Here is a 14,804-nt window from a genome sequence, read left to right on the forward strand (position 1 = left end):
TTGAAAAGAAAAAAAAAACCCTCAACTCAGTCAATGAAAACATCTTTACACTGATGCAATGACCAAAGTTATACCAGGAAAAGGGGAGTTTATATTATATACCTGATGAAAACTGATGCAAAAACCATGAACAATAAATTAATAAAAGGAGCTTAAGAACATGTTTACAAAATTATATACCATTTTGTAGGTATTTTTTCTAAAATTCTAGGACAGTTCAACATGCAAAATTAAGAAATCTATAAAAGAGGGAATTGCAAATATGCATACTAATGTCAATTGATGCAGAAGAGTATCTGAGAGAATTCAATACTGTTGCCAAAACAATGCTAATATCAAATCAGCCCAAACCACAGGAACCACTTTAATCACCAAATATTCCTTTACACCCTCAAACTCACCCTAAGCCCTTACCTCTCATTTGTCTTTTCTTGTCACTTGTAGATGGACACAATACATTTATTTATTTATTTATTTATTTAATGTGGTGTCGATCTGCTTTAAGAAAACAATCTGTTACGACCTCCATGAAAATCTATTTTTGATGAAGGTTGGAAGTTTTTTCCCTTGACCCCCAGTCCACCAAGGATGGCAGGTGACCTTCTGTATCCTCTCAAATTGCTTCAGATTTTCAAAGCCTATAGCTGAGAGGACATTTGCTCAGCCACCTTGGAGTGGCATACTAAGGATCCAGGAGCATTTCCCAAGCTTAGCTGTGTGGACAGGTCAGAAGGGGACTGTTCCTTCACACACAGTAGAAGGAAGCTATTCCATACAATGTTCCCTGCACACAGGCCAACCAGAGTTATGAGGGTCACCATTCTTGTAGTCATTTCCTCAGGCCATCTCAACAAACATCCACCAGCAAGGATTTGGAACACTGAATTATTGTGGACAGACAAAGTGCCTGCAACTGTGCTGGAAACACAGGGAATTCAAGCATCCCAAGTTGGCAGACAGGGCAGTGCTTGTTCATCAAATAGAGGTGTGGGTGGCAAACAGTGGTAGCAAGTGGAGACAAATGTAGTAGAGGAAGGAAAAGGAAGTAAATGGATGGCTGGCATGTGAATTACCAGGTTTTGGGAGTGGGATACTGGTAAAGGCGTAGTTGTTGGTGCAAGGGAAGGGACATAGAAAAAAAGGCAATATGTAGGAACAAGCTAGATCCAGGATGCATTTCCTATGCTTGTGAGTTCTCAAGGGAACTCCCTCCCCAACCTGTTTTCCTAATCCCTAGCAACTGACCTCAAATTATTCAAGACTAATGAAATTTTATGACCTAAATTTTATGATCTAAGCACTAAAACATCACCAATATTAGAATCCCAACACCACCTTTTTCATTGAGAAAATCATAGTCCCAAAATTTATGGTCTAATTCTAATTTAACCAAGAACATACCTGAAACTCAAATTCATTACCATTCTAACCACCACAAACACTTACCTTCACCCTAATCTCCAGAAAGAATAGTCTAATCAGAGACCTGATGGGAGGGTCAGCAGCTTAGGGAGACTGGAGTTCTCTGATGGCCCAGGCTTCCTGCACCCTGATGGTGAGTGACCCCATCCAAAAGCCCCACATATCCAGGAGAACCCTGTCAATGCTTCCCAGCCTGAGCCATGGTAGACAGAACTAGTACTACTGTTGTAAGGGACAGAGGAGGCAGAGCACTGAAGATAGCAGGAAAGAGTTTTATTTGCCTGCAGCCAGGTTCAGAGTGTAAAGCTTTTGCTATAATTGATTAATCCCCTGAACCCCGGTTCTTTTCAGAACTTTATTCCCAACATGTAAGGGAAGAGGCTCAGAAGTTCACACCCTGCAGAAGTTCACATAAAAGCAACTTTTTCTTTCACTGTTCTGGGAAAGTTAACAAATTTAGGACAGTACTTGAGAAGGGAAAAACTTCTTCTCCCCTTTCTTTTCTCCCCATGCCACCTGTTACCATTGAGCCCAATAGGTAATTTCCTCTTACATAGAAATGTAAACACTTATGTGAAGCTGCAGCTCAAGGTCAGAGCCCTTGTTAAAAATAAAAAAATTTTGTATCACATTTTTCACTTGTAAACACACTTTTACAAACTACTATACTGGATAAATGTTTGTGAAAAACTAGAAAAAGGTGTGTTCAGCACCTGGAGTGCTGATCTCTTCCAGACCAGTGGCCAAGTAAATTACAGCAACAGAAAAATGGGAAGTTTAACTGTATTAAACTGTTTTGTAGAGACTCTTTTGCTAATAGTCCTAAAATAAATTATGGTGAAAATTTCTGAAGAAACTTAATTAAGATTTTCTTGAATAAAAGGGTGCAACTACACTTCCTTCCCTCACCTCTCTGAGCCTCATCCACAACCCATAGTAAACACTCTGTGGCCTTCCTAGGCACCACCACTAAGTCCTCAGGCAATGTCTCCTAGGCTGAGTTTCACTGGACATTCCTGATCCGGTTCAAAAATCCCATGTGCTGACAAGCTACATCTCATCACATAGACTTCCCAAATGTCCCACCATATGGCCCCACTCCTGACACACAGGTGCAATCATAGGTACACAGTCCACCAGCTACCTGAGTTGTGAGTACCTGCGGCCTTATAAGTCACTTCCTGGTAGTGTGTTAGGGCTTCTGCTGCTTCTGTCCCTATCTTTGCTGCCCTCTTGGAAGGTGGAGCCACCACCCTCTCAATGCTGTCCCAGTTATGCTTGGCCTTGCCATAGTGGTCCCCTGGCTTCCACAGCTATGAATTGTTTCCCCTGGAGCCCCAGCCTGGAGCAGCAAGGGGAGCCAAAGGTAGTAAAGCCCACTGTGCAGGGATGATGTGTAGGTGGGTACCCTGACTGGAGAGGTGTTAGGGGACCACTCAGTGGGGTAGTGCATGAGGAAGGGGGAGGAAAAAGATTAGGTGGGGGATTTGGGTGGAGAATCTGGTGGGGGTGGTGGCCCTGGACCAAATGAGACAGGGGTGTAGTAAGAAAAGCACAGCATGGGGATTATAGATAAATTTACTTACATTATTAATGTGTAAAGGTATTGTATATCTTGTAAATATGAGGAAGCAGAGATGAATTCTATATATACTATATTCTATATATATATATATGCAAATTTACACTGAAAATTGAACATTTAAGTTAAAAATGCACATTAATTTTATATTCTTGTTGCATTGAGTTTAAATATAGTGGTATGAAAAGGAAAATACCAAATTTTGTAATGGCTTAGGGTTAGGGTTAGAGAATTAAGATATGGGGACATATGTATATTCATAACAATGTGTTTGAACTTATTTGTGAAAACACAGAAACTTATAAGATCTGAAACAGAAACAAGTAAATTGTGAGTCCTATGAATATATGTTTGTAATTATGGGATCACTTGGATGAAATCTATATATGAAATATTGTGATATGCATTCAAATTTAAATATTAAAATTAAAATAAATGTCATAAGTCCTTAAATTTATATTCTTGGATATGTAAGCAAGTCTCATTATATTTATATAAAAATTATAAAAAACATAATATAAATATACTACTACATTATGGTTAAAATTAGAGAATTAAAATTAATATGGAAAAATGTGAATATTCATAAGAATGTATTTGTTACTATTGCTCTATAGTATAGTTTAAAATCTGGAATCGCGATACCACCAATTTCACTCTTCCTGCTTAGAGTTACTTTAGCTATTCTGGATCTCTTATTTTTCCAGATGAATTTCATGATTGCTTTTTTTATTTTTGCAAGGAATGTCATTGGGATTTTGATGGGAATTGCATTGAATCTGTAAAGTGCTTTTGATTATATGGCCATCTTAATAATATTAATTCTACCAATCCATGAGCAAGGTAAATCCTTCCATCTTCTAAGGTCTTCTTCTATTTCTTTCTTCAGGGTTCTGTAGTTTTCATTGTATAGATCTTTCACCTCTTTTGTTAGGTTGATTCCCAGGTTGTTTTTTTTTTTTTTTTTTGAGGATATTGTGAATGGAGTAGTTGTCCTCATTTCCATTTCAGAGAATTTGTCACTGATATACAGGAATGCCTTTGATTTATTGATATTGATTTTATATCCTGCCACTTTGCTAAATTTATTTGCTAGTTCTAGAAGTTTCTTGGTTGAATTTTTTGGGTCTGCTAGGTATAAGATCATGTCATCAGCAGCAAATAGTGCTAGTTTAAGTTCTTCTTTTCCTATATTTATGTCTTTAATTTCTTTTGTCTGTCTAATTGCTCTGGCTAGTGTTTCAAGAACTATGTTGAATAGAAATGGTGAGAGAGGGCATCCCTGTCTTGTTCCAGATTTTAAAATAGAACCACCATTTGACCCAGCTATTCCCCTTCTTGGACTATACCCAAAAGACCTAAAAAGAGCATACTACCGGGACACAGCCACATCATGTGTTTATAGCAGCACAATTCACAATAGCTAGAGTGTGGAACCAACCTAGATGCCCTTCAATAGATGAATGGATTAAAAAATGTGGCATTTATACACAATAGAATATTACTCAGCACTAAAAGATAACAAGATGATGGCATTTGCAGGCAAATGGATGGCGTTGGAGCACATTATGCTGAATGAAGTTAGCCAATCCCTAAAAAACAAATGCCGAATGTCTTCTCTGATATAAGGGGGGAGTGACTCAAAATGGGATAGGGAAGAAAAGCATGAGAAGAAGACTACCACTAAATAGGGAAGAGAGGTGGGAGGAAAAAAGAGGGAGAAGGGGAGTTTCACTGAAGATGGAAGGAGAACCTCATTATTATACAGAATACATATATGATGTTATAATGAGAAAAAGAAAAAAACAGTGTGTCACATTAGATTGGATAGAGAGAAAGGATGGGAGAGGAGGGGAGGAGTAAGGAGGATAGGAAGGGCAGCAGAATAGAATTGACAATATGATTGATGTATGTACATTACATGTATGTATTATATGTCAAAATTATTTCTGCTGTCATGTATGACTAAAAAATATAAAGAAAGAAATAACAAATTTTAAAAAAGAATGTATTTGTTACATCATACATAAAAATATAATGGTTCTGACACAGTAAAAAATGAAGTGTGGGTTTTATAAATAAATATTCGGAAATATGTGCATAGATGAATGAATTGTATATATAATATATTGTGATTAGTATGCAAACCTAACATTGAAAATAGAAAACAGAAGTCAAAATACACTTTACAATTCACATTCATGTGCATTTATTTAAGTCACATTAGGTTTGAATATAAAGGTATGAAAAGGGTAATATCAAATTTTGTTTTTGGCTAGGGTAAAGTTATATTATTAAGATTAATATGGGAAAATATCAATATACATAAGAAAGTGCTTATGAAATATGTGAAGACATATATATGTATATATGTACAAGATCTAAAACAGAGATAATTAAAATGTTTACCATATATATATATATATATATATATGATTGCATGACTCATAAATATGATACATTATGATATGTATCAAATTTAACATTGACTATTAAAGCAAAAGTCAAAATATAATTTAAAATTTATATTTGTGTACATGAATTTAAGTCACAGTAAGTTTAGATGTAGAGGTATGGAAAAGGTAATATCAAATTTTGTACTGACTAGGTTTAGGGTTAGAAAATTAAAGTTAAGATGGGAAAATATAAATGTACATAAGAATATGCTTGTAAAAAATATGTGTAAAAATATATATGAACATACAAGATCTGAACAATGGAAGAGTGTGAGTCCATTATGTCCAATGTCCAATGCTGGGGATTTTAGTATTCAGTAGCTACAAGATTTGGAATGTATGCAAATAAAAAGTTTCCTTTTGTGTTTTTGGGAAATTATCCAAAATCTGATTCACTATAGTGTAAAGCAGAAATGGGTGCATCAGATGTCAAGAGCTTTGTAATGTTGTGAACAACCAATAAAAAAAATAATAAAAAAAAATAAAAATTAAAAAAAAAAAGAACCACAGAATAAGAATGAGGCAACAAAAGAAGGTTTATTAGGGAGAGTTCCTGGGCCAGGTTCATGGGTTCCTAAAAGGGTGAGGGCCTGGAAGTTGCAGGCAGGAAAGACAAAAACAATGCTAATAAGGAAATCTGGAGGTAGGAGGGCCTAGGCCATCTAAATTGCAGCTACCTTCAGCAGGTTGGCCAAGCCGAGTTTAGGGGGATCATGTCTGTTTCAAGTTGGTCAGGAATGATGTGAGTTGACAGGGCAATTGCTTCAGTCAGCAGGAACCCGTGGTTGTTGGGGTCTGTTGCCATGTCAGTTGCTGATTGGCCATTTGGGTTTCCTCAGCCAGGTGGAAAGTCCCCAACCACAAATGCCATAAAAGGAGAAGGGAAAGGGAAACCTATGGACCTACCACATTGTAAATATGTAAATTATTTTCTTATTTGTCCCTCTGTAGATCATACAAAATCATATATATTGTAATTCCTAATTTTAGATATAAAAATTGAGTTTGAGAAAAGTTATCCATTTGGGACACACAATTTTTGAGTGCCACAGGCTTTCCAAAGAAGAAATTATTACCAACAATTTGGTCCACTCAGTTAACCCCTATTTGAGATTAATTCACTGATTGGGTTACCATCTTACATCCCAATTCTTTCTTCTCTGAACCTTCTGGAATTGTCTCACACATGAGCTTTTGGGGGACACCTCACATTCAAACTGGAACACTAATAGAACCAACTTTTAACCCACTTTGTTAGAAGAAATCATGACAAATATTTTAAAACTCACAGATGATATATTCAACATAAGTGCTCTGATGTAATCCTGAGCATATATTATCTTATTATAGAAGGAGGAAATTGGAAGTGTGTTGAAATTACTAGGAAGGAAAGAATGATTTAAAATTATTTTAAGCCAATCCACATTCTCACATCAACCTGTCTACATTTGTCTTTAATCTTCCAGATGTTAATACTAAGGTGTTCTTTAATAATGAGAATAAGTCTGATGAAATAATGTGCCCGCATTATGAATAATAAAGTTTAACTGCTTAATATTTATTATATCACCTTCGGTTGGAACAGTAAAAATGATGATTCTGAACTTCTATGGGGAACCTCCTATGGGGATGACTAAAACATTACTCATCTCTGTAGTATGTCCCCAACAGGCAGTGAGAAGCTTTCCACAGGAGATAAAAGAACTCTTGCAGAAACCAGAGTACAATTTATAAGGAGGAGCTGCATTTATTTAAAGCTAATATTGAACTTCCAGCATTTTATTTTAGGTAGCTGTCATCTGAAAAACAACAAAAAACAGAAGTAAAGTTATTTCATTTTCCTACACTAAAGCTGAATATTGAAAACTTACATAACATTCTAAACAACTTTTTTATATCTAGTTTTGTAGATTTAAGTCTCCTGAATATTCAAAACACTAACACTAAAATCTCCATCAACATATAACATATATTCTCTCTCTCTCTCTCTCTCTCTCTCTCTCTCTCTCTCTCTCTCTCTCTCTCTCTCTTTCTCAAGGATTTCACAAATTATCATTACTAATGGTCACATTCTGAAGATATTCCAAAGTGTTGTTGATGTCTCTAATATCCAAAAGTTTTCATGCCAGAAATAAAACACTCCAGGTTACTTGTGCATTTCTTAGTACTCATTGTACGAATGTCCTAAGACTACTAAAAAATTAATATTACTTTAAACTTTAAGTAAGTGAGTCTCTTCTATATGCTGATATACATTTTGTCATTATAGTAAATGAAAACTTAGATATGTAAGAACCTCATATTTTCCCCAATATTAATGTTTGCAATTTTATTTTATTTCTCTTGAAAACTGACTACATTCTAAGAAGTTCAAATATAATAACAGTCGAAATCATGTGCTTATTACAAAAGTTACAATATTACAATATTATTTATTTATTTACTTAATTATTTATTTTTTACATACATGACAATACTGAAATGCATTACACTCATGATTACTCATCTACAGCACAATTATATAAAGTATGTTCACCCCAAATTATGCCATTATACATGTACTCTCTTTTTTTTGCATTACAATTCTTAGTACATTCTCACATCAACCTGACTACATTTGTCTTTAATCTTCCAGATGTTAAGACTGTACCACAATTTTTCATATCTCTGTTTGTATATAAGGTATGTTGACACCAAATTCAAATCTTTATACATGTATTTTGTATAATGATGACCATCACATTCCACCATTCTTGCTATTCCCCTTCCCCCTCCCTTTCCCTCCCACCCCTCTTCCCTGTCTAGAAATAATCTTCCTCCCATGCTCTCCCTCCCTACCCCATTTTGAATCACCCCCCTTATATCAGAGAAAACATTCAGATTTTGTTTTTGTTTTTTTGGAATTGGCTAACTTCACTTAACATAATCTTCTCTAATGCCCTCTGTTTGCTGGCAAATGCCGTGATCTTGCTTTTTTTTCAGTCCTGAGTAATATTCCATTGTGTATAAATGCCACATTTTTTATCCATTCATCCATTGAAGAACATCTAGATTGGCACCACAGTTTAGCTATTGTGAATTAGGCTGCTATAAATATTGATCATAGACAAATCCATGTCTTATTGACTTTTCCATGTCTTATTGACTGTTGGTAAGCTTATTAGACAATAAGAATAAAAATAAGAAAGTTGTAATTATTCATTTCCCAAGAAGCAAAAATTTACCTCTATCAGGAGATAGAGGTTATACAAAAATTCTAAACAGAAATCTTGGAAATGAAACAAATAATAAACCAAATTAAAAACTCAAATGAGAGTATCATCAGCAGAGTAGACCAATTAGAATATAGGACATCAGACAATGAATACAAAGTATATTATCTCAAAAAGAATTTAGCAAGCACAGCGAGACTGATAAGAAACACAGAATATCCAAGAAATATGGTATAACATAAAGAGACCAAATTTAAGAGTTATTGGGATAGAGGAAAGTATACAGGTCCAAACCAAAGGAATAAGCAATCTGTTCAATGAAATAATATCAGAAAAGTTTCCAGACATCAAGAAAGAAAAGGAAATCCAAATCCAAGAAGCCTAAAGGATGCTGAATGTGCAAAATCACAAAAGATCCACACCAAGCCAAGAAATTATAATATTCTATATAGAGCAATTACAATGAAAAGGGTTACTAGAATATTAAACTTGCTGCTTTTATCATCATCATTATGTTTTTATTCTTATTTACATTTCCAGGTTTTATTGACTGTTGGTAAGCTTATTAGACAATAAGAATAAAAATAAGAGAGTTATAGTTATTCATTTTCCAAGAGAAAACTAGGCTACAATATTTGACCCTAAGGAAATGTTCAGATACTAATAGAATGATTTTCTCTTTCACAACTAAGTATTCAGATTTAGTAATATGTAAGCTAACTGTCTGGAATGTCCCACTGTAATCAACAAGGATTCCATTGTTGAAAAATCTTTGCAATGTGTTAATTAACTAGCAGGAGAGACAACTATTTATCATGTGTAATTATTCAGTAAATATGGCAACCCAGATGGAGCCTTGGATCAATTTTGTCATGCTAAGACATTTGCTAAACAACACCATCTTTGGGTTGGGTTTTCATGGCCTCAGAGTACATAGCATGCCCAAGTTGTAAGATGTATTTTGTATTTCCATAAAACTGGAAATACAAAATCTACAAAATTACTAGAAGAAGGAAAACAAAAATATACAGATAAAAACACAAGAAAAATCTGTTATTTTCAATCTACAACCTAAAAAGAACAGAAAGTGGGGGTGGGAAGAGTCAGCCTCTAGAAAACTGGAACAAATGAGACTTTATCAAATTTTGTGTCCAAATATACATTCATCACCTGATGTTTAAAAATAGAAAAAAAAAACTGTTTGAAAGTGATCTAGTGCTAGTATACTCTGAACCCTTAAAAGAAGCAATGTAAAGCTCTAGAGGAAAATAATTCTGTTCTGTAACTCAAAGGTAAAATTTTATTTATAGAAAAGGGTTACCAGGATATCTAACTTGCTGCTTTTTTCTTTCATAGAACTCATATTGGCACTGTGCTTTAAAAACAATTTTATTCATGAATCCCAAATATCAGAATGCATGTTAAGACTAGAAACAAATTGTAATATATTCATTTCCTGCTCATAATTCATTCAGATTCCTCATTATTTTTTTTAAACAAACTCCTGGCCAACATCTGAAAACAAAATCAATAGTAGCATCTTGATACATAGCTATGTTGTTTATTACCCAATATTGGATAACTTTCTACAGAATTAACTTATCTTGGTTTGAATATTCACAGATTCAAGAAACATATGTGAAATCCTGCTCTTTACTAAATTTATATTTCCACTCCAGACTACTTCCTTCAAATCCAGGCTTGTATGATTTCTGCTTATTGGTCTTCCACTATGAAAGTCTAATAAGCATCTCAACTTATGTCCTATATTGATCACTTTCCTTTCCATAAGTTCCAATTTCTCAGGCTAAGATGTTTGAATCATTCTTTATTCCCATCAGTCTTTCATGTTCTATGTTTGATGTGTTAGTAAATGTCATTAGCCCTGCTGTTTTCTGTTATTTACTTAACTCCATTGGTACAGGACTTCTCAAAGCAACTAATATATCTCACCTGAATTAAAGTAAAGCTAAACCTGAACCTTCATCCATTCTTGGCTCTAGATTTTAGTTTCATCACAAAATGTAAAGTGATAATCATAAAATGAGTAAAAACATTATTCCTTAGGTCAAAGCTCTTCACTGGTACCCCATTGTCCTTAGTATAAAAGCCACTGTGCTTTCAGAACCTCACATGCCCTACATAATCTCACTTACCCAATACATTTCTGAGCTCATCACCAATAACTTTCACTATTAAAAGTTACCCTTGCTTCCTCTATATTCCTTGAACATGCCAAACAGTTGTCTACCTCAATGCTGTTATTTTTATTACTGCCTCTGGCCAGAACCCGTTCTCTTTGATAGTCATAAGACTTATTCCATCACATCTTCAAGTACATGCTAAAATATCCTTGTTTTTGACATTTGAACAATAAACCCAATAAGAAAAATGTACAGGATGAAAAGTTTATTTTGGTTCATGATTTCAGAGGTTCAGTGCATGGTCATCTGACTTCATGACTCTGGGCCTGGGGTGAGACAGAACATCAATGCAGAAGGGCATAGCAACAGAGAGCAGCTTGCTTTCTTTCACTACTCTCTTATTCCATGATTTTCTGCCTTTAGACTAGAGCAATGGAGTGGCTGGCTATGGAATAAAACCTCTGAAACCATGAGTACCAAATAAAATTTTCCTCCTCTAAAATCATTCTTGTAAGGTCTTTTGGTCCACGTGGCAAAAAACAAAAACCTGACTAAAACAGAATGTTTGCCTAGTATTCACAATACCCTGCTTTTAATCCCCAATACTACACTTACACACTTGCGTGTACATGCACACACACAAACATACACACACATGCACACACACACACACACACACACACACACACACACCGTTGTCAAAAAGGCAGAAAGCTCATTCAAAGAGATAATAGAAGAAAATTTTCTTTTTTTTTTTTAGTTATCAGTTTTAATCATTAAATCTCCTCCCCAAGAACAGCTATTAGTATTACTTAATAAAATTAAAATGCAAAAGAATTCAGGAATAAAATTTGGGCAGCTCAGGACACAACAGAAGGAAATGATACATAGGCAGCTATTACAAAATTCTTGAAATCCAGATGTAGTTTTATCCTACTAAGAGAGAGACTATTAAATATAAAAACACAGAAAAGAAACAAATTTTGGAAAATGTAGACTTTTAATAACTGCCTTTACCACCAGGTTAAGTCATGCAGTTACAAAGTAGTTAGAAATCTGTGAAAGGGCATTATTTGTTAAAAAAAGAAGAAGAAGAAGAAGAAGAAGAAGAAGAAGAAGAAGAAGAAGAAGAAGAAGAAGAAAAAGAAGAAGAAGAAGAAGAAGGAGAAGAAGAAAAAAAAAGCGCTCATTCTTACATAAATACCTAGAACTTCATTGGGACACTGCTCAAAAGGCCAAAAGGCCCTGGCCAAAAAACTCCATAAACACTAGAACCTATGTTGTTTTCAGCCTGCTGTTAATGAAGCTGGGTGCAGAATGCAAAGCCTCCAGAAGGGGAGGGCACACAGGTTGAGTCAGTGCTCAGAGCCAGCTGGACTCCAAACAGGGAGCCCAGTGGTTTTTCTTGGGACACTCTACTTGAATTATGGTTTAGTCAACACAATAATATTCAAAAGGGAAGAACAATTAATTAACATGATAAGGAGATTACTACATTCTTTGGACTATGTGTCATAATGGCAGTTAGCAAATTCTGATAGTTTTAACAAAAATAGTCTCCAATGTTTCCAGGTATGAAGACAGATCTCCATCAGGCTTTTTATTTCTGCTGGACAATATATGACTGATAAGCTATAAATGATATTACTTTATGTTATAAAAATACTAGCTTTTTTCATTTACTATGTTTATAGGCATTCACTGCTTGAGTCAAGGTTAGGCTTATTAAGTGATTCAAGGCAATTTTATTACAGCAGCATGTACTTATTTTATTCTATGAGAATAAAATGCATACGAGACAGCTTTTATTTTTTTGCAACTTATAAAATTGAGTTATTATGCAGATGTAAAATACCAATAACTCATTTGAGGACCATGCCACCTTTCAAAAACCACATATCTAATTCTCACATGTATCAAAGTTACAGCATGTCCCAGACCTGCCAGAGCAAAACTGAGTAACTGTTCTTGACTGCTTTCCTTGGCAACAACCCTTTTTTTTTTATTTTTGGGAAGAGCCCTGGAGCAAGGCAGCATAGTCAGGTGGAAGATACTTTTAATTTAAAAGCAAATTGCCTAAGTGGCTTTCAGGAATAGGTAATTTCTACATTTAAGTAGAGATCTGGAATAACCATGATGTTCCTCTCCAGGAAAATCTTATCAGCTTCTGGAGTGGTTGGTCCATTGGCACCTTCAGCAATGATCTTGGCTTTCACTCTGGGTGCATTGGATTTGGTCAACTGCTTCTCACTAGCAGCAGGGATCAGTATGTCACAGTCAGCCTCCAAGATGCTTCCTTCATAGATCTTTGCTTTGGGGAAGCACAGAATTGATCCATGTTGCAGTTTGAAATCTTCCAGTTCCTTTGGGTCAATACCATCTGGATTCCATATACTCCCATCAGACTCACCAACACCAACACATTTAGCACCAAAACGATGTAAATACCTCATAGAGTGCAGGCCCACGTTACCAAAACCCTGAACCACAAATGTTTTATCTCCAAATCCTGGTGTCATTCCTAAAATGCTCATGTAAGAAGCTTCATTGATGAAGTTTTCAATTCCAAGGAAAACACCACGGCCAGTAGCAGAAATGCGTCCATGGATGCCTCCTTGACTGATGGGTTTACCAGTAACACAGGCATGTGCATTAATATCATAGTGCCCTATGGTGCTGGCATAGGTGTCAGCGATCCAGGACATCTCTCGCTCACCCGTGCTCATGTCTGGGGCAGGCATATCAATACCAGGACCAATAAAACCTTTTTTTGCGAGCTCCATAGTGAACCTTCTTGTGATCTTTTCCAATTCATTATCTGTATAGTTCTTGGGATTGATCTTAACGCCTGCTTTAGCACCCCCAAATGGCACATCAACCACTGCACACTTATAAGTCATCAGAGAAGCCAAAGCTTTTACTTCATCTACACTCACATCAGTGCTGTAACGGATACCTCCCTTGCAGGGCGTGCGGTGCTGGCTGTGCTGGGCCCGGTAGCCCTCGATGACCTCCCAGGAACCGTCGTCGCGCCGAATGGGGAAGGAGAGGCTCAGCACATGGTTACAGGGCTTGATGATTCTCAGGATGCCTCGCACCCGGTTCCGCTTCTGTTCCTCACTCTCCCGGGTCTTCAGGTCCTCCACCAGCTTATCCTCCACGATGCTGGCACCGCGGTCGAAGAAGCCCTCCACCATGTTGAAGAAGTTAGGGTCGTCTTTAGGGTAGGCAGCCGCCTCGCTGTAGTGGCGCCGGGAGGGCGGCGTGAATCCTGGCTGCGGGGAGGCGGCGGGTTGTCCGCGGGCCCAGCCCAGCAGTGCAGCCGAGTCGGCGGCCGCAGAGGCCAGCGCAGCGGGTCCGCGCGCGACAACAGCAGCGTTTCGCCCAGGCGGCAGTACTTGGCGGAAAGTAGAGGCGAGAGGTGAGCGGACCGCAGAAGAGGTGCGCTCGGAGTCCTGGGACTGAGGGAGCGCAGAAAATTTTCAAAACAATAAAGAAGTATACAAATATCAAGGTACAGAAAAGTCATTTTTTTTTCAGATTTTCAGTTTTAATTCAACCAATTCTACTTTAGTACATCCTGTAATAAATTCTCAAAGAAGAAAGATAAAGAGAACATTCTCAAAGTAGTTTGTAAAAAGAAGCAACATAAAATTCATTCCCATTGTTCTGACAACAGATGATTCATCAGAAACCTTGTAAGCCATTAAAGAGTAGTGGGTTAGTCAGCTTTGCAACACTGAGACAAACATCTGACAAAAATATTTTAAATAAGAAAGGATTTATTTTTGCTCACAGGTTCAAAGGTTTTAATCCATGTTTAGTTGTTCCATTACTTTAGGCCTGAGTCAAGTCAGAACATTGTGATTGAAAGCTGCTGGGCTCATGGCAGCAGGATGCGGAAAGAGGATAAACCCCTCCAGGGAATCTCCCCCTCACCCCTTGGGCCTACTTCCTTCAACTTCCCTCCTCAAGGCAGTCTATTCAG

The 14,804-nt window shown here is 36.5% G+C and overlaps 1 pseudogene; it reads right to left on the bottom strand.

Annotated features, from left to right (window-relative positions):
* Positions 1-12,903: 12,903 nt before the first annotated feature.
* LOC144251449 (glutamate dehydrogenase 1, mitochondrial pseudogene) overlaps positions 12,904-14,804 on the bottom strand; it is a 73,483-nt pseudogene continuing 71,582 nt past the window's right edge.

Source organism: Urocitellus parryii (genome assembly GCF_045843805.1).
Source record: "Urocitellus parryii isolate mUroPar1 chromosome 13 unlocalized genomic scaffold, mUroPar1.hap1 SUPER_13_unloc_8, whole genome shotgun sequence".
NCBI classification, from domain to species: Eukaryota; Metazoa; Chordata; class Mammalia; order Rodentia; family Sciuridae; genus Urocitellus; species Urocitellus parryii.